This window comes from Lactuca saligna, chromosome 9 (assembly GCF_052625555.1).
Source record: "Lactuca saligna cultivar CGN05327 chromosome 9, ASM5262555v1, whole genome shotgun sequence".
In the NCBI taxonomy this organism is placed as follows: Eukaryota; Viridiplantae; Streptophyta; class Magnoliopsida; order Asterales; family Asteraceae; genus Lactuca; species Lactuca saligna.
This window is the reverse complement of record NC_136425.1, coordinates 158,006,599-158,029,458: the sequence shown is the minus strand read 5'-3', so window position 1 is coordinate 158,029,458 and position 22,860 is coordinate 158,006,599. Positions and strand designations below refer to the sequence as shown.

At 46.1% G+C, this 22,860-nt stretch overlaps 1 pseudogene; it reads right to left on the bottom strand.

The window, feature by feature from the left end:
• Positions 1-15,123: 15,123 nt before the first annotated feature.
• LOC145018955 (5S ribosomal RNA) lies at positions 15,124-15,243 on the bottom strand (annotated as a pseudogene).
• Between the last annotated feature and the right edge of the window lie 7,617 nt (positions 15,244-22,860).

The window sequence follows — 22,860 nt, the reverse complement described above, 5'->3', positions numbered from 1 at the left end:
TGACTCACCGAGTACCACCGGTCTGAATACATTCAAAAGCATTCCAGGCTATGCAACTGCTACAAAGCATAGATCTAGTCTCCTACCACTCATCCATCACGTAAAGTGGAAAACTTTACGTGAATCCAAAGAGATCTAAGCCGTTTGCACATTGGGCTAGGGTTTGGGACATGTAAGCTTCACTAAACACTCCAACACAGGGACTTTCATGCTCTCTGATTCTTCTCCCTTCCAGATCTGAGGTAGCAACCTCAGATCTAGCCTCTAGACTTCCCATTACATCCCTAGACAAATTCCCACAACCCCAAAATGAAGAAACCACATAACAACAGTCCAATAACGAGATATTACCTCTAAGAGATGCCCCAACTGCAATGTAATTCGAATCCAAGCAAAGCCCCTTGCTCCAAGCCTTCAATCTCCCAAAATTCCTTCAACAATTACTTCTCCAAGCTCCAATCCACTCAACAATGGTGCTTCTCCACGATTTAGGGTTTTCTGGGGCTCAAGAGGTGATAAAGAGGCTGGGAGGAAAACATAATGATCTTTATATAAGGCTCAACCCCGAGAATTAGGGTTTTCTCCACTCAGCGCCTACTCGCCGAGTCCATTACATTGACTCGCTGAGTCGGCCACTTAACACGCGACCACGTCGTGACTCTACTCGCCGAGTCCGCACATGGACTCGCCGACTCACTCTTTCCCAATTTACTCTTTTAGCCCTTCAACTCTACCCTTGATCAGAATCAAGCTGGGAGTCCCAGACTCCATCCCTGCATCCATCCTGAGACTCTTGGCTCTACACCCGCGGAATCCCTTCCGCGTCCTCAGCAGACATCCCATCATGATGTCATTCCATACCACTGTCACAAACACAGTGTTCGACCACCATACTCGAAATCATCCATTCTCACTACTACTTCCACTTCCGCAAATCAACACTTTCCCCAGCAAATGAGGGTCTGACACCTCCTCCCATACAACAGCTCAAAGGGCGGCATACCAATGCACTAATGATGGCTGTTGATATAAGGTAACTCAACCAAGGATAGTTACGTGCCGCAACTCCCTCCGAAATCTAATACACATGCCCGAAGCATGTCTTTGAGCGTCTGAATCGTTCGCTCCCTCTGAGGTGTCCTCAGACATCATCATGATAAGCTCTATCTCATCTCATATCCCTCTTCGAGACTGAGCACCAGGTCAGCTTTTGACTCCACAGCTGAGCCTCCAAAGGTCACCCATATCATGATCCAAATATCCCACTAACTTCCTCCCCGTGACCACTATCCCGGCCCCGTGACACGCAAGTCACGAAATTCTCTTTTCCTTATGCAAGAAAGTACAATCCAACCGAGGATCGTCTCCACTCTGATCTCTGGTTTCTGCTGCGCATATCCCTTGCGCATCTCACCACATTCCCCGACAGAGACGGGGACCCCAGTCTCGCCCCGGTCCAACATCCAGGCTCCAACAACTCAATACTAGGGCTACTCAAGCCCAAAACTCTTCCACATCATACACTGATCGGAGAACATTCCATCATCACACTCCCTTGCCATCTAGTGAGTACTACGGCTCCCCGCGGTATCGCAACACCCTCTGACTAGTGAGTACTACGGCTCCCCGCAGTATCACAACACCCTCTGACTAGTGAGTACTACGGCTCCCCGCAATATCACAACACCCTCTGACTAGTGAGTACTGCGGCTCCCCGCAATATCACAACACCCTCTGACTAGTGAGTACTACGGCTCCCCGCAGTATCACAACACCCTCTGACCCCACTAGCTCGTGCTCCGCAGACTATCATAGGCGGCTACCCATACTCGTCTCGAATATTCATCACAGACTCTGGAGGCAATCGACATAATAGATGCCCACCCTTGCGAAGATCCACTCTCTCAAATAATCTCCCTGGATGCCCATACTCGAAGGGCTCTCACTAGATCCATAGATACCTGATATACCACAAGTCGTCTCAACTCAAGATTAACGAATAACTTCGAAATAAGGATGCCAATACCCGGATACCTCGGAACACCCCCACCGAACATCACAAGATCTTGCCACAACCACTGATCTCCTGCCCCAAGCACCATATAGATGCAATAATACATTCCCTTTGAACCCCATAACTAGATCTCCATTTTTTTTTCCCAAGTTGCAACTTCAGTGTATCCACTTTCTCAATTGCAATACGAAGAAACGCAAACGTTACGAAATACGCTGATAATTCTCCGAAACCCTTTTTCCCGCCGCTCAAAATCCAAACAAAGGTACGCATACCGACCCGGGAGTTGGCTGCCCAATCATTCTCTATCTACTTGCCCCAACACTGACGAATACCAGATTCCTGACCAATAAACACCTGTCGTGGAGACATTCATCCTTCTCAAACAAGTACTTCCCGCATTAACTCACTCTGACCCCTTTCCTCGATCACCGACATCTCTGGTCTCAGGATTTCTTACTGCATATCCCTATACTCCACTTATAACTGCTCTTGACAAATCTCTGCTTTCTTACATACGGCACCCGGTTCTCCCCCACTTAGGGTTCGAACCATCACCAAATAGCACACAACCAACCCATAACTATTTTCTCCAGCAAAATCGCACCTGCCCCCAGAAAGTGCTACACAACGCCCGATAATCCCCCTTAAGGAAATGAATCGACCTCATATACTCTGAACCTCTGATGAACTCCTCAAGAACTTCTCATCACGTCTGCCTCTAGTCGTTCCAAATCTCGTACCAATCTAGTACCAAACAACTCAACTGCTCAATAACATCCCTGGCTCATAGACTGAACCATAAAATCATCGTACCCCTCACCTCAACTCATCAACTAACGCTCCAACACCGGGATCATCCCAAGAACAAGGACCCACTCCCATATTCAACACCCCATGGATAGAAAACTCTCTGCACCGCTAAACTCGACTGAACTCCCCACTGATACCACTACCATACACCCGACTATACTCAAATAGGTGTAGCGTGGCCCTCGACTATCTCAGTCCAAACTGACTATCTGCTCATGATAAATCACTGCCTCGCGGCACACATGCTACCTGATACTCTGGTGGGAAATCATCATCAATGACGACCTGCAGGGTTTACCCCTAAACCCAAAACCAAAACATCATGCTTCTCATATTTTCACACGTACATAATCAGTACCTCCCAGATCATAGGAGGTGACATCTCCTTTATCGACTGATCGCTCAAATCAGATCGAAATTCTCCCTTCTCACTGACTCCTTACTAAAATACTCTGAGGGACTCTCGATCTCCCTCTCAAGGGACGCCTCTTCGAATTTACTCATGACCGAATAACCGGAGAACCACAAACATCCTTCACTATGAACCATGGTACTCATTCCATGACATCTCTTCTCAATATGCCCCGGTGTATGGTACCCTAACCATAACATCACTCCCCAATCCGCTCCGATGTATGGTACCCGGACCATAACATCACTCCTCAATCCGCTCCGATGTATGGTACTCGAACCATAACATCACTCCTCCATCCGCTCCGATGTATGGTACCCGGACCATAACATCACTCCTCAATCTGCTCTGATGTATGGTACCCAAACCATAACATCACTCCTCAATCTGCTCTGATGTATGGTACTCGAACCATAACATCACTCCTCAATCTGCTCTGATGTATGGTACCCGAACCATAACATCACTCTGCAATCTGCTCTGATGTATGGTACCCGAACCATAACATCACTCCTCAATCTGCTCTGATGTATGGTACTCGAACCATAACATCACTCCTCAATCTGCTCTGATGTATGGTACCCGAACCATAACATCACTCCTCAATCCGCTCCTTAGAACCTTCAGAATACTCCCTGTATCAAGTATGGGTCCTCTGCTTTCAGTAGTACGGGCCCATACTACCTGCCACATCTACCCATACTTTCCACACGGACCATCCCAGAGCTTCTAAGTAGCTGCTCGACCTGCCCTTTCACTAATCCCATCGTGCGTGCTCGCTCCCCAACGAAATTCTCTACTCTGCAAGTGCACTCATCTGGCTAGGGTTACTCCCTAGGCTCTTCCGTTGTCCTCCCCCTTCTTTGCTATCAGCTGCTGAAGAGCTCCTAATGATGCCGGCCATCTACCTCCTGAATATCGTCATATTCACTTGGTAGCTAACTCCCATCATCGAGAGTTCCACAAAGCACAAAGCAAGCAGCATTCGAGCATCGAAGAATACATAGGACTCCCTCTCTGTGATAACTCTACCCTCTCGGCTCATCCTCAAAAGTACCACCGAACTCTGTAACTCTACCCCTCATGGGTTCTAACTGGATACTCTCACTCATCACATACTCAAAAGCATAACACATATAACAACGAGTCCTAGGCTAAGGCATCACAAATCAGGCCACTCTAGTCCTAACATATGAAATACCTAGCCTATCTCTAGCATGCAATAATATCTCATAAAGTGCATCATACATATCTCATAACACAAAAATAAGGGTATTTTGGGAAATCACCGTTCGGGCTCTGGCTGATTGTACACACTGCTCCTTCTTGCTTTCTCTTTGAACTCTTATTCATTTTTAGAAAATTATTTCCTTAAAACTTTTCTTACTTCCTCAGTTTGAGTCCAGATTTACCCGAAGGCGCATCCGAATCCCTCAAACCAAGGCTCTGATACCAACTTGTAACACCGTAAATTTCAAAACAATTTTTCATTTAAAATAATCGTTTAATTCTTAGAAACACTTGTTTAAAATCTCATTCATAATCGAATTACAAAACATAACTCCATTTTCACTTGCATATTAAACCAGGATCCTCAAAACATGACTCTTTCTCCGGTGTGTACAATCAAGCCGGTGCCGTCCCGTGATCCTGAAAGAAACCTGAAACATAACCCAAAACACTGTAAGCACGAAGCTTAGTGAGTTCCCCAAAATACCACACATAACACATATTAGCCACTCGAGGCTATAACTCTATGGGTCCGTGCACCCAAACTCTGTGAACCCTCAAGTTCTAACTCTGGGAACCTTCCGGTTCCAACTCTATAAACATGCACAGCATAAATCACATAGAAATAATGCAGTACAACACATCACGTACATATAGCATACAAATACTCTGATCACATAACTCTGGTTACCTACTCAAGGTAAAGTATAGTGAGAAGACTCACCTGGAAAACAGAAAGCAGATATCCCCACACTTGAATCTCGAACCCACCACCGCCTAACACGTAAGGCAAATACTCTCATGAATATAACTCTCAAGACTAGAATCAACCCTATCATGGCACCCTCTTAAGGGTAAAAGACTATTTTACCCCTCTCTTGGCCCAAAGGCCACATCGCTGACCAAGCCCTAAAAGTCAACGGTCAACTCTTGGTCCAAGTCAAAGTCCTCCATCAAAGTCAACCCTCCTGGTTGACCCTGCTCGCCGAGTCAACCCATCGACTCAACGAGTCCCCGTGCTCAGAACTTCCCCAATCCGCGACTCAACTCGCCGAGTCACCCCGAGACTCGCCGAGTCCCACAACTCTGAGTCCACTCACACACAACTCACCGAGTTATCCCTTGACTCGCCGATTCTCGACTCAACCAGAAAATATTTGGGACTCTTCGACAAGACTCGTCGAGTCCAAGAACAGACTCGCCGAGTCTACGGCTATCTTCAACCTACTCGCCGAGTTGTTCATACAACTCGCCGAGTTCCAGGCCATCTTCATCCAACTCGTCAAGTCCACCCATGTGACTCGCCAAGTACCACCGGTCTGAATACATTCAGAAGCATTCCAGGCCATGCAACTGCTCCAAAGCATAGATCTAGTCTCCTACCACTCATCCATCACGTAAAGTGGCAAACTTTACATGAATCCAAAGAGATCTAAGCCGTTTGCACATTGGGCTAGGGTTTGGGACATGTAAGCTTCATTAAACACTCCAACACAGGGACTTTCATGCTCTCTGATTCTTCTCCCTTCCAGATCTGAGGTAGCAACCTCAGATCTAGCCTCTAGACTTCCCATTACATCCCTAGACAAATTCCCACAACCCCAAAATGAAGAAACCACATAACAACAGTCCAATAACGAGATATTACCTCTAAGAGATGCCCCAACTGCAATGTAATTCGAATCCAAGCAAAGCCCCTTGCTCCAAGCCTTCAATCTCCCAAAATTCCTTCAACAATTACTTCTCCAAGCTCCAATCCACTCAACAATGGTGCTTCTCCGCGATTTAGGGTTTTCTGGGGCTCAAGGGGTGATAAAGAGGCTGGGAGGAAAACATAATGATCTTTATATAAGGCTTAACCCCGAGAATTAGGGTTTTCTCCACTCAGCGCCTACTCGCCGAGTCCATTACACTGACTCGCCGAGTTGGCCACTTAACACGCGACCAAGTCGCGACTCTACTCGCCGAGTCCACACATGGACTCGCCGAGTCCACACATGGACTCGCCGAGTCCACACATGGACTCGCCGAGTCACTCTTTCCCAATTTACTCTTTTAGCCCTTCAACTCTACTTTTGATATTTCGGGATGTTACAGACCTGGTCGGACGTTGTGACTAGGTTCAGGGCAGAGTTTGAGCTGGCGGTCGAGCTTCAGCAGCTGGCTAGGGAGTTTTTGGATATGAGGCAGACGACTGAGACTGTGATGGAGATCACCACCAAGTTCCGAGAGAGGGCCTTGTTGGTGCCCCAGTATGCATGTGACGAGTATATGAAGAGGACCCGTTACCATGATATGCTCCGGGCCGACATCCGAGAGCATGTTAGTTTTTCAGCTTGTCCTACCCTGGAGTCCATGATCGCTGGGGCGAGGGAGAGGGAGATTGATTTAGAGCACATTCAAAAGAGGAAAGCAGAGACGGGTCAGATGATTGGGACTTCAGGAAAGAAGTCCCGGGGATCAGATGGGAGGCTGAAGGGCCAAGGGGGACCGGGCCGCTGTGGGAAATGCGGCAGGACACATGAGGGAGCATGTCGGCGGGGATCAGAAGGCTGCTACAAGTGTGGTAAGACAGGGCACTTTAGTAGGGATTGTACTACTCCCATTGCGGCGATACAGACATCTGAGTTACTGTGTTTCCACTGCAACCTGAGGGGCCACAAGAAGGCCGATTGCCCCCAGTTGACAGGTTTAGCACCGGTAATGGCGCCAGCCCCAGCGACCCTACGGATCACAGGTGGCCGACAGGGCAAGGCAGAGGCTCCAGTGGTGAGGAGCCGAGCATTCTAGCTGACCACCGAGGAGGCACGCGCAGCACCCGATGTGGTGACGGGTATGATGTTATGATACAAGTCAAATACTTATAGTTATCACATCAATCACATGTGATTGCATTAATCACATGTGATTAATAACTAGAAAACCAATGATTTTATCACTACTCAACTGTTTATCAAATTGTTTCACTTCAAAATGTTTTACAAACTCTTTTTACTTATCAAATGCTTTTATTAAACTTTGTTTTACTTTTATAAATTGCATGCCCATATATGTATATGTATATATATATATATATATATATATATATATATATATATATATATATATATATAAGTAATGTTTAAAGGGCTTAGGAAGGCCATCTGCCCTATTTCCTTTTCGTGCACTGAGATGTGGTCTGGTGGGATTTTGGGTGACCATCCGAGGGTCATTTCCATATTAGTTATATATCATATATACATATATAGACATAAAAAGTACTTCCATATTCATATTTACCAGTACATCGATAGCTAGTTACCATTGGGGTAATACAATACATATACAACAATACTAGAAACAATACATATACAATGATGCTAGAAGCAATACATATACAATGATGCTAGAAACAATACATATACAATGATGCTAGAAACAATACATATACAATGATGCTAGAAACAATACATATACAACGATGCTAGAAACAATACATATACAGCTATACTAGAAACAATACATATACAACTATACTAGAAATAATACATATACAACTATACTAGAACGAGAAACATTACATATACATGAATACTTTAATTATTGTGATTTAAATCGGAGCATGACTTAAATGTCATGGCTCGAGTTGTAGCCAGAATTCTCTTGGAGGGAGAGCGTGAGTTTGCGTATAGATCTATACTGGATTGACAATCCTACACCTTGCTGCTAGCTACAGCCGGACCTGCAGGTCTGCGGGTGCCAAACGTCATTCCGTTATTACGACCATTCATTATGTCGTTGTTACTAGTCGATAGTATGGTGCAATTTATCACATAATGCCTTAATATAAATCCGGTTTAAGGTAATTAGTACAACAATAGTTCTTATAATACAAGGCTACAGTACTACAATGATTTACCCATTACATATTTTAGTGATAACCTCACTTAAACGATAATGTAAAATTAATGATAGTTACACTTGGGAAATTACACACTTTTACATCAAACGAGCATGCAAAACAGTTAAGCCTTGGTAGAAGGCTACTTTAATAGAAAATATAGGTTTTTATGAGAGATTCAAACTTTTACAAACAATTGCAAACCTTTACATACATTTTACAAACTTATACTTGATACATGTTCAAACATTTTTGGATGACAAATACTGACACTAAAACACTTATGAACTCACCAGCTTAATGCTGATAAACTCTTTCAAAATAACTTGTATTCTCAGGTCATCATTAGACAAGTACCGAGGCCAGCTTTTGAGAAGATAGAGCGCATTCAAGACTCATCTTATTGTTTTGATACACATTATTTTTGGTGTATATACTGTACAGAACACGCTTGTATTAAAATTATATATTTAATGCAATGGATGATGTTGTTTGCTTATTTACATTTACTGTGTTGTGATACTTACATGACGTCCTCCGCCCCAGAATGTTTCTGCCGTTCTTGGTTTTGGGGTGTGACATTGTACGGGCGGAGGTGCAGAACCCCGATATGCTGGGGTGAAGTTGGCCAGAGAGTCATGGGAAGCACCGAGGTGGTGCTCGAGACGACCGAGAGGATCCAGCAGGTTTGGAGCAGACTTCAGACTGCTCAGAGTCGGCAGAAAAGTTACGCTGACAAGCGTTGATCCGACTTGGAGTTCCAAGTCGGGGATATGGTTCTCCTGAAGGTGTCGCCTTGGAAAGGCGTCATTCGATTCAGGAAGCGGGGCAAATTGGGCCCGAGATTTATCGGACCGTTCAGGGTGGTAGCCCGGGTGGGCAAAGTGGTGTATATATTGGAGCTGCCAGTCGAGCTCAGCCAGATCCACAACACTTTCCATGTTTCTCAGCTGTGGAAGTGCCTAGTGGACGATTCAACGGTAGTGCCGTTAGAGGATATTCAGGTTGATGACAGCCTGAATTACATTGAGCGCCCAGTTGCAATCCTCGACAGGAAGTCGAAGGATTTGAGGAACAAGAGGGTGGAGCTAGTGAAGGTGCAATGGCAGCACCGCAGGGGTTCGGAATGGACTTGGGAGCCGATGGACGAGATGATGGAGCATTACCCCGAGCTGTTTCAGGATTGAGCAGCAGACTTCGAGGACGAAGTCTAAAATAAGTGAAGTAGATTTGTAGCACCTGGTTCCTGGTATGTAAATCTTATTTGAGTATATCCATTTTTAGCCTTGGACTCGGTGAGTCATAGGTCCGACTCGCCGAGTAGGGACGAGACCCGGGACATGTTTATGATGGCGACTCGGCGAGTCCATATCCTGGACTCGGCGAGTCACTGTTGTTGGATGAAACCCTAAGTTTCAAGGGTTTGCACCCTATTTAAACCTCATATTCGCCCCTTGCCAGGCCCCATTCACCCCCAGAGCTCCCAACCCCCGTTCTAAGCTTGTTCCTTGAGAGTTTGAGGCTATTGTGTGTTTTCTTGAAGGCTTAGAGGCAAGAAGGAGAAGTAGATCAAGAGGAAGGAGAGCCATCCAAGCATCATTGTGTTCTTCCAACAGTTTCATTGAGGTATACCCTATTTCCCCCCTGTTTCTATGCTTAAGGTTTCATTTAAGACATTCTTGAGCCATTCCCCAAGCTAGTATGTGCATAATGTTTCATAATAAGTTGTTTGGCCTCTAGATCTAGGCAAGATTGAGTTCCAGGAGCTCAGATCTGTTAGCTTTATGGACCCATGTGGCTTGTTTACTCTAGATCTACCCTTTTGAGGCATTTTGAACCCTAAAATCCATATTGGTGAATATCTACACGTAAAGTTGGAAACTTTATGTGTGATTCGTGTCCTAGAAGCCCAGATCTGTGAATGGCATGGACTGGAATCGAACAAATTGGTGTAATTAATGGGTGCATGGCAACGACTCAGCGAGTCGTTCATGTGACTCGGCGAGTCTGCTCGCGAGTCTTCTAGTCGTCCCCTTTTTGCTGTATCGAGTTTGAGCAGTGAGTCACAGGGTGTGACTCGGTGAGTTGGAAGCTGAACTCACCCATGGTAGGACTCGGCGAGTGATGGCCTGGCTCGGCGAGTCCAAGGCAATCTTCATAGATCAAGAACAGACTCGGCGAGTTGTTCATACAACTCGGCGAGTCTAAGCATGAGTGTTCATCGGATGAAGATGAACTCGACGATTTGTTCATACAACTCGACGGGTAGGATGAAGGACTTGAACATCAGTTTGGATGGAGAACTCGTCGAGTCAACGCCTAACTCGACGAGTAGGAACATAACCCTGGATAGTTGTTTGGACATGGACTCGACGAGTTGGATAGCCAACTCGACGAGTCGGGTCAACTGGAAGTTGACTCTGACTTTGACTTAGGGCATGGTCGGGAGGGAAAAGGGTCATTTCACCCAAAAAGGCAGTAAATAGTGATTGATTGAGTATGTGTGGGAATTACAGCCGGAGGATTCCCGGAGTAGCAGCAGCAGCAGACAATCGGTTCCCACACACCAGCAGCCATTTCGAGGTGAGTTTCCTTTCAGTAGTAACGGGTCTAAGGCACCAAGGCCAGACTGTATAGACGAGATGTTAGTATTAGAGTGTGGGCCGAGCCCATATCTCTTAGTTGAGTGATTACGATATATGCTAGTGTGATAGAGCTGTCTATACTTGTTGTCTATGTGATACTTGTATGATATGAGTTGGCGGTTGAGTGTGGGCTAGGCCCGTATCTCTCCGAGAGTGGAGTGTGGGCTAGGCCCGTATCTCCCAGATAGTGAAGTGTGGGCAGGGCCCGTATCTCCACGAGTGTGGGCGTGGCCCGTATCTCCCAGATAGCGAAGTGTGGGCAGGGCCCGTATCTTCACGAGTGTGGGCAGGGCCTGTATCTCATAGTTGAATGTTGTTTGTTATACGCTTGCATGGTATGGGGTATTTTGGGGGAACTCACTAAGCTTTGTGCTTACGGTTTTCAGTTTGATTTCAGGTACCTCTTCAGCTAGGGGAAAGGAGCCGGCGCGGTAACAACATATCACACATACGCCTTTTGTTTCCGCATTACAGATTTTTCTGGGATGTACTCTGAATTCTGATTATGATGTCACCGGTTTTCCAGACATGGTTTTTTATCATGAATGTTTGTAATGATATTTTACGTTTTCAACTAAATTAAAAATGAAATTTTTAACCGGTAAATTTTGGGGCGTTACACCTAATCTGAGGGTTTGCACCCTATTTAATCATCTCTTTCATCCACCACTCGTCACTAATGCTCCCAAAGACCCTCCATAGAAAACCCTAAGTGTTTTGGTGCAAGATCTAAGGCTTTTGAGTGATTTTTGGTGGTTTTTGACCTCAAGGAAGAAGGAAGAGCATAGAAGGATCAAGAAGAGGCTGAAGGATTCGAGTTTGGTTCATCATTTGCAGTCTTTGAAAGGTATAAAGTATGTACCTTGCTTGTTTATTTGTTAGATCCCTTTTTGGGGAAGATTTAGGGCTTTTAAGCCATATGAGGTGACCAACCATGATTTGAAAACATGGTTGGGGGTCAATACTTCGGATCTAGCACTTGGGAAGAGTCACAAGATAGATTTGGGTTGCTTTTGCACCCAAGGAAGGCCCCATGCAACAAAAGAGCCATTTTAGAGCCTTTTTGGCTCAAAAGTCCCATGCATGCACGTAAAGTTTGTAACTTTACATGCTAGATCGTGCTTTGGGCTCGGATCTATCATTTGGACAAGTTTTGTACATTAGAAATCGAGGATTTAGGGTGTGGATCGAGTCCGTTCTTGGGACTCGACGAGTCCAAGGCCTTGAGTCCCATATCTGTTGAGGGTCAAAAGAACTCACTTGGGTGTTAGAAGGGTTGTAGCAGGACAGAAGGAGTGACCCAACGCATTGGACTTAGTTTTAGACCTGGAGTTCATGGGACTCGACGAGTGCTAGAACAGACTCAGTGAGTTCAAGGCAATCTTCTTATGTTTGAAGATGAACTCGATGGGTTGTTCATACAACACGACGAGTCAAGGTCAGGACTTGTTCATCAGATGAAGGTGAACTCGACGAGTTGTTCATACAACTCGGCGAGTCGGATGAAGGTTCATTGATGTTCGTAAAGAAGGGGAACTTGTCGAGTCGTTGGCAATCTCAACGATTTGAGTCTTGGATAAGGATGAGCAAAGGGTAGGGACTCAATGAGTTAACCACCCAACTCGGCGAGTCGGGTCAACTGGAAGTTGACTTTGACTTGGACTTGGTTAGGGGTAAAACAATCAACTTATCCTAAGAGTAGATATCAGATTCTGACTGAGTGTTTTGTGGGGATTATAGTCGGAGGATTTCCGGAGCAGCAACAGACAGAGGTTTCCCGTGCAGATTTTCAGCAGCTAGTCGTACGAGGTGAGTTACCTTTAAGTAGGGGTGGGTCTAAGGCCACAATGCCAGCCTACCAAATAGGAATAATTAGGAGATGATTGTCTTTGCGATAATTATCTTGGTCTGGTTATGTGCCTTGGTTATTAGATTTATCTGTATGATATGTTATGTGTACAGTAGGGATTAGTTTCCCTAACAGCGGTCCTTAGGACCGAAGGGTCGGTCGGTACCCGGATATGCCTGATTGTATGTTATATCTTGATGTTGCATGCTAGTGGTAGGGGGTGGAATAGTCTCCTGTTACCGGTTGAAAGATACCGATGACAGTTACCGATTGAAAGATACCGATGACAGTTACCGGTTGAAAGAGACCGATGATGATTAGCAGTTGAAAAATACCAATGATGATTACCGGTTGAAAGATACCGATGACGATTATCGGTTGAAAGATACCGATGAAAGTTATCGGTTGAAAGATACCGACGATATTGTATGGTATGTGGTATGATGGGGGAACTCACTAAGCTTTTTGCTTACAGTTTCTATTTTGGTTTTAGGTACCTCTTCGTCTAAGGGGAAGGAGCTGGCGACGTAGCATCGCATCACACACACACATGATTCCGCATCGGATTTTCTGGGATTGCACTATGATATTCATTATTTTGATGTCGTGATTTGGGACCCAATATTATGATTTTGTAATGTGTGACTTTATTGACAATGTTGTGGTAAAATGTTTTAAAAATTATTAATTCAAAAATGAAATTTTTGGACTTGAATTTTGGGATGTTACATCTTTGATTGTATCATACTCCATATCATAACTAGTAGTTACATTGCAACTAAATGGGTTACTCTACGTGCCAAAAATGTTGTACATAACCTCAATATTCATACCATATGATATTTACTAGTTTTTGTTCTCTTTAATTATCATTTCCTAGAAAAAATAATTTCCAATACGATGGTAAAATTATTATTTTCATAAAAAAAATGTTTTTTTTAATTAAATACATGTGTTGATAATATTTATTAATAATCAAATTATTCTAATAAATAATCAATAAGCAGTAAATTGCTAAAATGTGTGGCCTATAGGATCATATGTCATTAACAAATATCATTCTATAATGACTCTTGGGTATAAAGATCTTTTCAATCTCCCACTTGCACATGACTCATCATAGATTGATGTAGATAGTGGTGAACACTTAGAAACATTTCACTGCTCCCAACAAAATACGACGGAGAATGTCATCCATCAACATATAATTCCCAAAATCTCAAAGCTAAAATTGATGTATAAGATAAGTTCAGTTATCCCTTTATTATAGACATCTAGTTGAACATGAGATTTGGGTCATAATTAATCTCGTTTGGTGTTTAAATTTGGATAACGCACGTTATATGTCTAGCACTCAACACATAAGCATAAAACATCCTATATTAAATACACAAGCCTCTTGCATACTTCATACCATACCTGAAAATAGTCTTTATAATTGTCTGGTTAAGGATCAACAATTGACCACATCAAAGTATAGCAATCCCTACACTTAAGTACCATTATGTATCTCAAGTATTAAGGATACAAAGATAATACATTTTTATCAAGAATCACTTACAAAAAAGATCTATGAGATGATTTCGATGCGGGCCAGTTCAATAATACTTCTCTAAGAAGTACCTATAAATCTTGATTATAAACACTTGCCTACTTTCATTTAATGAGAATCAACAAATCAAATTCATATTAGTCGTACTTCATAATCGCTCCAACAATTATAAACAACTATGAACTTTAGAATAATAAGATTATTGATGGATTAAATATGTTAATATAGAATGCAACAAGTATTAATATGATGATAATATCCCAATATATCAAAACAACACAATTGTTGTCACAATGTTCCAATATCCAAATACTAAATCCAAATCAAATCCCATTTCTAGAATAACAAAGTTTAATAGCTCAAGTGTGACTGTAACACCCCCTCTGGCACGTATCACAATATTGTCCGCTTTGGGCCACTCGGCACGAGGACTTCCCAGGGGGTCACCCATCCCGGTACTACTCCCGCCCGAGCACGCTTAACTGCAGAGTTCTTATGGGATCTGCTGCCCTCACGGCTTTAAAACGCGCTGTGTCAAGGAAGGTATCCACACCCCTTATAAGGAGATGTTTTGTTCTCCTTCCAAGCCGATGTAGGATTAGGTGCAACCCACCTTCACCCCCCATTATAGGGTTCGACGTCCCTGTCGAACACATCGACCCGTGCCCTGGCTCTGATACCATTTGTAACACCCCCTCTGGCACGTATCACAATATTGTCCGCTTTGGGCCACTCGGCACGAGGACTTCCCAGGGGGTCACCCATCCCGGTACTACTCCCGCCCGAGCACGCTTAACTGCAGAGTTCTTATGGGATCTGCTGCTGTAACAACCCGGAATTTCAGGTATTTTTATAATATTGTTTTTGGGGTGTTTTAGGAGGGGACTCGGCGAGTTGGAGCCAGACTCGCCGAGTAGGACCACAGACTGGGTCGCGGGTTCGCGACTGGACTCGACGAGTCCATTATGGACTCGGCGAGTCTGCGCTGTTCAGCGGAAACCCTAGCCGTTTGGTTTTGGAACGTATATAATGCACTTATAGGCCGTCATTGTCCGTCTTTAGTCGATTGAGAAGAACCCTAAACGGCTGTGGGCATCTAGAGCAAGATTGAAGGATATTAGGACCTTGAAGAAATTGTTGTGCAAGGAGGAGAAGAGTTTTGGCTAAAGGAACAGCAAGGGATTCGAGTTCTGAGGTTTGGGGACACAGAGAGTGCGTTATTCAGGTAATATTTTGGATCTTTTCTGTTATGTTGATGTGTGCATGGATTTAGGGTTTATGGAACCCATTTGGTGATTAGATGGATTATTACCTTGTTACCCAAACGACTATAACCCTGTATTAGGACCTTTAGAGGTCCAGAAGGTCCCATGCTTGTGTATTTCGGGACAATACTTATCTCAGGAAGCAGTTTGATCGACTGCATGGCGTGGACTCGCCGAGTCCAATGAACAGACTCGGCGAGTAGCTTGGAGATTGACTGGGACTCGTCGAGCTGTTCTTCAGACTCGGCGAGTGGAGTCGGGGTGGCCCCGCGATTCTTCCACGAGGATCTCGTCGAGCCAAGAGGGATACTCGACGAGTAGAAAGGGAACATCAGGGAAAGTTGGGGAGGACGTCTAGACTCGCCGAGTCGTCTTTGCACTCGCCGTGTCCGGTCAAGTTGACCGTTGACCGTTGACCGTTGACCAGAGTTGACCTACATGTAATTTCTTAGGGTCAGTTGTCTTGAAAGATAAAAGTATTAATAAGGGATATATGATATTATAGGGAGTCTGTAGCTCGACGGATCGAGTGCGAGTGATTTCAGGAGTCGCTAGCTTTCATTACCCGCGAGGTGAGTCTTCTCACTATACTGTACCCGGAAGGGTTTGACTGTGTGACCGGAAGGTCGGATATGATTTGTGTTATACGTGCTATAAATGGTAAGGTATTTGCTATGCGTGCTATGTATGTTTATACGGGCCGGAAGGCAATATGTTATGTGACTGAAAGGTCGGATATGATATATGATATATGTGCTATATGTGTTAGGATTAATGTATTAATTGCTGTGTATGTTTATGGGCCGGAAGGCAATATGTTACGGGCCGGAAGGCAATATGTTATGGGCCGGAAGGCGATTATCTCAAGGCCTGGAAAGGCGTATATGCGTAAGTAGTATACTGGGGAACTCACTAAGCATTTATGCTTACAGTTGTCATGTATGTGTTTCAGGTACTAGCGAGGACCGTGGGAAGGCGCCGGCATGACGCGTACACACTGATGATGTTTTGAGATCTTGGGGATTTTATGATTGTATTTTGATATGAAATTTGGAATAATTATATTTGGTTGAAATAATTCACTTTATTTTAAATGAAAAATTTATTTGAAAATTTACGTTGTTACAATTGGTATCAGAGCCTTGGTTTGAGGGATTCGGGTGTACCTTCGGGTGTAACTGAACTCAAACCGAGGATTTGAGGAAAATCTTTTAAAAAAATAATAAAGGCATAAACTTTTATAAATGGTAAAGTGGTAAACAAGAAGAAGCAGTGTGTACGATCAGCCAGCGCCCGAATGGTAAAGATCCCCAGAATACTTTACAATGTTATGTTATGCAATGAATTATGAATTGTTATGCATGCTAGAAGACTAGGTATTCATGATAGGACTAGAGTGGCCTGATTTGTGATGCCTTAGTCTAGGGAGTTTGCCGATATGAGATATTTGGTAGCATACAGGTAGATAGTGCATATCAAAGTAGAGTACTCACTATTCGGGGTTTAGGGAGGAAGATTTGGGACGAATACTGATACGGTGTGGTCGGTAGTATTGGGCCCGTACTACCGAAGACACCGGGTCGGTGGGAGACCCAAGTAAGAATCCCTGGATATCGGAGACTGAGTAGGGTTGCGTATCAAGTGCAATTGTACTTGATGGAGTCTCTGATAATTTTATGTTGTATTTCAGAGACATCATGGTTACCACACGCCACGGGGTGAGTTCGAGCGGTGTGAGCGACGAGGATATTCGTCAGATGATACAGGAGGAGGTAGCTGCAGCGATCCGGGCTGAGATCCCGGAGATGTTTGGGTCTATTAAGACCACTCTGATGGAGACGTTCGAAGAGCGGTACGCCGCACTGACTGAGACTGCAGCCGCTGCCGCTACCACAGCGGTGGCCGCTGCCAGGCCGCAAGGGGGCGATTCGTTGCTATTCCGGGAATTCAGCAACACGAAACCCCCTGAGTTCGATGGGACGCAGGATCCGATTGCTGCGATGAGATGGATCGCCGACATTGAAGGGTGCTTCTACACTTGCTCATGCCCGGAGCACCTGAGGGTACGGTTCGCTTTGAACCAGCTCCGTCTGGGAGCGAAGGATTGGTGGAAGTTCGTGACGGCGAACTTCACTTTGGCGGAGATTACAGCGGTGACATGGGAGAGGTTTACTGACATGTTCAGGGACGAGTAAGTTCCCCCAGTGGAGAGGGAACGATTGATTTAGGAGTTCTTGACTCTTAAGCAGGGTACTGATTCCGTTGCAGTGGTCACACGGAAGTTTCACGAGAGGGCGATGTTCTGCCCCGAGCTGGTGTCTACAGAGCAGTCACAGATGAGCCGGTACTTAGGCGTTTTGAGGAGGGATATTCGGGAGTTTGTGTCAAACTCCACCTATCGTACTTTCACTGAGCTTCAGGCAAATGCCAGGAAGCGCGAGATCGAGTTGGAGACCCAGGCCAGGGAGGAGGCCGAGTCTCGGCAGGTGGACCGGCGGCCAGATCAGTCTCAGCCGGCAGCCAAGCAGATGAAGTCCGCTGATTTGAGGACGGGAGGTCAGAAGGGCCGCACTTGTGGGAAGTGCGGCAAAAGTCATGAGGGGGCGTGCCGAGCTGGTGGTTGTTACAAGTGTGGCAAGGAAGGACACATTACCAGGGATTGCCCTAAGGGGTTTATGGTTTGCTTTCATTGCAACCAGACAGGCCATCGGAAGGCTGAGTGCCCGCAGCTTCGTCAGGGATCTACACCTACTACCAGGACTACTGAGACTCGACCGGCGAAGGTCGAGGCCCCGAGGGCTCACGGGAGAGCCTTTTAGCTGACTGCGGAGGAGGTCCGCGCTGCGCCCGATGTTGTGGCAAGTACTTTTCTTGTGAACTCTATGCCTGCTCTAGTGTTATTTGATTCGGGTGCGAGTAGGTCCTTTGTATCTTTAGCTTTTAGTCAGCATATCAACATTAGTCGTGAGCCATTAAGTCGGCCTCTGAGCGTTTCTATAGCGGCCGAGAGGGTGGTTTGTGCCACGGAGGTTCTTCGGGGGTGCGTACTAGAGATTTTCGGGGTTGAGTTTCCGATTGACCTAGTTCCTATTGTGATGGGTGATGTCTGTGTCATCGTGGGCATGGACTGGTTGAGCCGATTCAGCGCTGTCATCGACTGTGAGCGCCAGCTGGTGACTATACGAGACCCTAGTGGGGGAGTTCTTACGGTGTACGGCGAGGGTACCCGTTCAGGATCAGCTTTTTGTTCGGCCGCTAGGGCAAGTCAATGTCTACAGCAGGGATGTAAGGGTTTTGTGGCGTATGTGATGGATACGTGGGAGGCTTCCGAGAGACCGAGGTCAGTGGAGGAGGTTCCAGTGGTGCGCGAGTTTCCAGATGTTTTTCCCGAGGACTTGCCGGGAGTACCTCCTGCGAAGCAAGTGGAGTTTGGTATCGATCTGATTCTGGGGGCTGCGCCTATTGCGAAGGTGCCTTATCGTCTCGCACCTCCAGAGATGCAAGAGTTGTCCTCGCAACTCCAGGAGTTGCTGGGGAAGGGATTTATTCGGCCGAGCAGCTCGCCGTGGGGAGCACCGATTCTGTTCGTCAAGAAGAAGGATGGTTCACACCGGATGTGCATTGATTACCGGGAGTTGAACAAGGTGACGGTCAAGAACCGCTATCCGTTACCGAGGATCGATGATTTATTCGATCAGTTGCAAGGGGCATCTTGGTTTTCCAAGATCGATCTGAGATCAGGGTACCATCAGGTAAGAGTACGGGATGAGGACGTCCAGAAGACAGCATTTAGGACGCGGTATGGGCATTACGAGTTCGTGGTGATGCCTTTCGGGCTCACCAATGCCCCGGTAGTGTTCATGGACCTCATGAACAGGGTATGCAGGCCGATGATGGATCGGTCTGTGATTGTATTTATCGACGACATCCTAGTGTATTCGCGATCTAGAGAGCAGCATGAGGGACATTTGAGGGAGGTCCTTGGGGTACTGAGGTCGGAGAAGCTATATGCAAAATTCTCCAAATGTGACTTCTGGTTGCGGAAGGTCCAATTTCTTGGACATGTTGTTAATCAAGCAGGGATATTGGTCGATCCGGCCAAGGTCGAGGCAGTGATGAGTTGGGAGGTACCGAAGTCACCTTCCGAGATCAGGAGTTTCCTTGGGTTGGCGGGGTACTATCGGAGGTTTATTAGGGACTTCTCCAAGATCGTAGTACCGCTCACCAGATTGACCCGGAAGGGTGTTGCATTCTCATGGGGACCCGAGCAACAGACTTCCTTCGAGACACTTCGCCAGAGACTGTGCAAAGCCCCGGTATTAGCTCTCCCGGAGGGGATGGAAGATTTTGTCGTATATTGCGACGCATCGATTTCGGGACTGGGTGCAGTGTTGATGCAGAGAGGCCATGTGATAGCTTATGCATTGAGGCAGCTAAAGCCTCACGAGGCGAGATATCCCACGCATGACTTAGAGTTGGGGGCAGTAGTGTTCGCTCTCAAGATTTGGCGTCACTACCTGTATGGGGTTCGATGTACGATATATACGGACCATAAGAGTTTGAAGCATTTGATGGATCAACCCAACCTAAATATGCGTCAGAGGAGATGGTTGGATGTGGTCAAGGATTATGACTGTGAAATCCTATACCACCCGGGCAAGGCTAATGTGGTAGCCGATGCATTGAGCCGCAGGGTGGAGAGCACTTCATTACGAGATGTATGTCTGAGACTGACGGTGATGACTCCGGTATTGGATGCTATTCGTGGGGCACAAGCCGAGGCTGTGAGATCCGAGATGCAGAAGAAAGAGCGGGTCGTTGGGTTAATTTCAGAGTTCGTTAAGGATGGACGAGGACTTCTGACGTTTCAGGGTCGGATTTGGGTACCATTCGTGGGCGGTACGCGTGCTACTTTGATGGAGGAGGCTCACAGATCGAAATTCTCGATCCATCCCGGGGCTACAAAGATGTATTTGGACTTGAGGAAGGAATACTGGTGGCCTTGTATGAAGAGAGACGTCGCCTGGTTCGTTGAGAGGTGTTTGACCTGCCGTAAGGTTAAGGCCGAGCACCAGAGACCGCATGGTAAGTTGCAGCTTTTGGAGATTCCTGAGTGGAAGTGGGAACAGATTACTATGGATTTCATCACCAAATTGCCAAGAACTGCCAGAAGAGTCGATGCAATTTGGGTGATTGTGGATAGATTGACGAAGAGTGCACACTTCCTTGCCATCAGCGAGAGTTCATCAGTGGAGAAGTTGGCGGAGTTATATGTGAGAGAGGTGGTATCTCGGCATGGAGTGCCGATCTCGATTGTTTCGGACCGCGATGTACGCTTCACTTCCAGGTTCTGGAAGAAATTCCATGAGGAGCTGGGTACTAAACTGCATTTTAGTACCGCATACCATCCCCAGACAGGCGGTCAGAGCGAGCGGACGATTCAGACACTGGAGGACATGCTTCGAGCGTGTGTGTTAGACTTCGGGGGTAGCTGGGATGCGCATTTACCTTTGGCAGAGTTTTCCTACAACAATAGCCATCATTCGAGCATTGGTATGCCACCTTTTGAGTTGTTGTATGGTAGGAGGTGTCGGACCCCCATTTGCTGGGGAGAGGTGGGACAGAGAGTGATGGGCAGTACAGAGATCGTACTCCAGACGACAGAGCAGATTCAGCAGGTTAGACAGAGGTTATTGACCGCCCAGAGCCGACAGAAGAGTTATGCGGACAGACGCCGGTCCGAGCTTGAATTTCAGGTTGGCGACTTCGTTCTCTTGAAGGTTTCTCCTTGGAAAGGAGTGATCCGGTTTAGGAAGAGGGGCAAGTTGGGGCCCCGGTTCATAGGTCCATTTCGTGTGATTGCAAGAGTAGGCTGGGTAGCTTATCGGTTGGAGTTGCCAGCAGAGTTGGGACAGATCCACAATACCTTTCACGTATCGCAGTTGAGGAAGTGTATAGCCGATGAATCGACAGTGGTTCCACTAGAGGATATTCAGGTGGATGCGAGCCTGAATTACGCCGAGAGACCAGTAGCTATCAGGGATCGGAAGATCAAGGTTCTGAGGAACAAGGAGGTACCTCTGGTGTTGGTTCAGTGGCAACACCGGAAAGGATCGGAGATGACTCTGGAGCCGGAGCGTGAGATGCGGGAGCAACATCCGGAATTATTTGCAGAGTGAGACTTCGAGGGCGAAGTCTAGTCCTAGTGGGGGAGAGTTGTAACAGCCCGAAATTTCAGGTATTTTTATAATATTGTTTTTGGGGTGTTTTAGGAGGGGACTCGGCGAGTTGGAGCCAGACTCGCCGAGTAGGACCACAGACTGGGTCGCGGGTTCGCGACTGGACTCGACGAGTCCATTATGGACTCGGCGAGTCTGCGCTGTTCAGCGGAAACCCTAGCCGTTTGGTTTTGGAACGTATATAATGCACTTATAGGCCGTCATTGTCCGTCTTTAGTCGACTGAGAAGAACCCTAAACGGCTGTGGGCATCTAGAGCAAGATTGAAGGATATTAGGACCTTGAAGAAATTGTTGTGCAAGGAGGAGAAGAGTTTTGGCTAAAGGAACAGCAAGGGATTCGAGTTCTGAGGTTTGGGGACACAGAGAGTGCGTTATTCAGGTAATATTTTGGATCTTTTCTGTTATGTTGATGTGTGCATGGATTTAGGGTTTATGGAACCCATTTGGTGATTAGATGGATTATTACCTTGTTACCCAAACGACTATAACCCTGTATTAGGACCTTTAGAGGTCCAGAAGGTCCCATGCTTGTGTATTTCGGGACAATACTTATCTCAGGAAGCAGTTTGATCAACTGCATGGCGTGGACTCGCCGAGTCCAATGAACAGACTCGGCAAGTAGCTTGGAGATTGACTGGGACTCGTCGAGCTGTTCTTCAGACTCGGCGAGTGGAGTCGGGGTGGCCCCGCGATTCTTCCACGAGGATCTCGTCGAGCCAAGAGGGATACTCGACGAGTAGAAAGGGAACATCAGGGAAAGTTGGGGAGGACGTCTAGACTCGCCGAGTCGCCTTTGCACTCGCCGAGTCCGGTCAAGTTGACCGTTGACCGTTGACCGTTGACCAGAGTTGACCTACATGTAATTTCTTAGGGTCAGTTGTCTTGAAAGATAAAAGTATTAATAAGGGATATATGACATTATAGGGAGTCTGTAGCTCGGCGGATCGAGTGCGAGTGATT